At 34.8% G+C, this 2,558-nt stretch overlaps 1 long non-coding RNA gene across 1 annotated transcript; it reads right to left on the minus strand.

Annotated features, from left to right (window-relative positions):
• On the minus strand, positions 1–2,558 carry LOC139124475 (uncharacterized). Its single transcript, XR_011549923.1, has 4 exons — positions 2,482–2,558; positions 821–940; positions 602–725; positions 1–101 (listed from the first exon to the last, which is right to left on the minus strand). It is a non-coding gene; the product is annotated as an uncharacterized lncRNA (long non-coding RNA).

The raw sequence follows: 2,558 nt of genomic DNA on the forward strand, positions 1-2,558 counted from the left end.
ACTGATGAAATCCAAGAAGGGTTGGGCACGGCCTCCGAATTCAACGTGGGAATAACGGATACCAGTGTCAGCAATGTACACAGATGCTCCAGTACCATTATCTTGACGTTAGCCCAATAAAATGATTGAAATGTGATTGCAAAGACTATGACTATGAAATGTAGGAAATAAACACGTTTAATGACATTTATTTGAATTTCATATTCGAATCACCTTATGAACAGGGCAGAGCAAGACAAGACGGAAGATGAATAAATTGACGAAAATCAATTCCACATAAAGGTTCGTTCATGTGAGTTTTTTCTTAGTCTTTAAAATCGTCGATTTTGCAAATTAAAGGATAAGAGTTTCATTTACAAAGACTGAAAGAAATAAACATGTGAGTGAGATTAAGGCAAGCTACCTCGTCCGTACTTAAATGCAAACAGATAACATTCAAATGATGTTTTGATGAAAGTTTCGAGTGGCAGTCTTGGTTTTAGAGCGGACAACACTGTTGTATTGGAAATTCTTATGAAGAGCAGTGCTGCAAATCTAGTAATTTGTGTAAGTTTTGTAAACAAAATTCGTCATCATTAATAACTTAATTAGCCTATCTTACGATAAAAGTCGCAGTTCCCATCAAACGGATGATTTCTCTGGTTAATACGATCAATATTCTATTCGCAGGCTCTTTTCATAATGGCATCTTCTTCTATATATTCGACGAAATTCAACCCCGCAACCTTCAAAGAGTTCAGAATGACACATGTATTACATTTCTTTACCTAAACTTGCAGATAGGGTTTATGCAAATTTTGACTTTCAATTTGTCACTTACAGTTTTCATTTGCGCTTCCTCAGCTTCGACAGCGACTCCATGAAACACATGTGTATACTTTCTCTTCACAGTAACTGATTTCGAAATGGCATTGACGAGGGTATCCATATCACCTCCATCCTATGCCAAACACGAAAGAAAATGAACAGACAAAATGTCAGCAGGCTTTCTTGTTGATGGTGAGGTGATTGCGAAATTGAAGCAACATACTTTGGCAAACTGTTGCGCATTGTATCACTCCCATTTGTAACAATCAACACTATTTGTAACACTAACCCAATTTGTAACAAAAATTAACCCAATCTGTAACAAATCCTAATTTTCAAAAAAAAAACTTGGCCGTATTTGATGAAATCTTGATGAAAAATGCATATTTGTATGTTTGGGGCCATTTTCTTTTTTTTCCTTGTCGAAACTCATTTTTTCTGAAATTGCTTTTGTTACAAATAGAGTTGATTGTTACAAATAGGGGTGACGTGTCAACCCTATTTGTAACAATCAACCATATTTGTAACACTAAACCAATTTGTAACAAAAGTTAACCCAATTTGTAACAAAACCTAATTTTCAAAAAGATTGACCGTATTTGTTGAAATCTTGATGAAATATCCATATTTGTATGTTTGGGGACAATTTTCTTTTATTTCCTTGTCGAAACTCATTTTTTTCCGAAACTGCTCGTTAGATTAAATTTCGTTGTGCAGGTTCCTAGGGATAAGAGGCCTACTCGTAAGATATGATCAAGTCATGCAGATACATGCCAAAAGTAGGCCTCGACAAGGAAAAAAAGGAAAATTGCCCTTAAACATACAAATATGCATATTTCATCAAGATTTCAACAAATACGGCCAATTTTTTTTTGAAAATTAGATTTTGTTACAAATTGTATTAATATAGCAGAGGATAGTTTACAGCCTGCTAATTATGTAAAGACTAGATAAACTTCTTCGTTAACCTGTTTGGCGAATTGTGGTTTAAGCAAGGAAACTTAGGAAAATAGAAATACCTGAATGTGAAACTGTTTTCCCTACTTTAAATTTTACCATATAGGAATTCGTTACAGGATGTTGGACTTTCAGTATTGGCGCCAAAAGGGCAGCCTGTGCTGAATCGACGAAGAAGACGAAGAGTGGAAGACTCGTCATGTTCTCTCTAAGGAAAAAAATAATCAGACGGGAAAAGTGGCATTTTCCTCCCCTGTCAACCAATGCTAATTAATCCTCGTTATACTTTAATTGCAGAAACAGTGTATGTTTTACCTTGAAACGGATTTCAAAACTCTTGAGATATTGCTCTTTTTGTAGCCCTTCAATCTTCACGGCTAGAGTTTGTACGATACATTTTCCACATATTTTGAAGAATTTGTGACAGTTACTTCTGTTAACAATTCAAGTATATTCATTCAGTAAATCGTGAACACGTAATCGTGTGTGCACAACATAATATGGTCAACTTAAAAAAGACAAGAGTTGCTTTATAATACAAAGACGAGGTGTAGTAAGAGTACTGTCTACTCAAAGAACGAATCATTACAAAGTAAATCTAAGTAACTTCTTTTCATTAATCTTATGGTATTTCACGCCATGAAAACAAAAAAGAAAAGGAATTTAGTCCAATAAATTTCTGTAAATTTCGTCTGCGCTTTACTACTGAAAACTTACCTCACATATGGAAACTCCAAATGGCCAATAGAGTGGATAACTGTTTTGACACGGGTCCTTACACTGAATATAGTGTC

The sequence above is a fragment of the Ptychodera flava genome (genome assembly GCF_041260155.1).
Source record: "Ptychodera flava strain L36383 chromosome 23 unlocalized genomic scaffold, AS_Pfla_20210202 Scaffold_24__1_contigs__length_23054250_pilon, whole genome shotgun sequence".
NCBI classification, from domain to species: domain Eukaryota; kingdom Metazoa; phylum Hemichordata; class Enteropneusta; family Ptychoderidae; genus Ptychodera; species Ptychodera flava.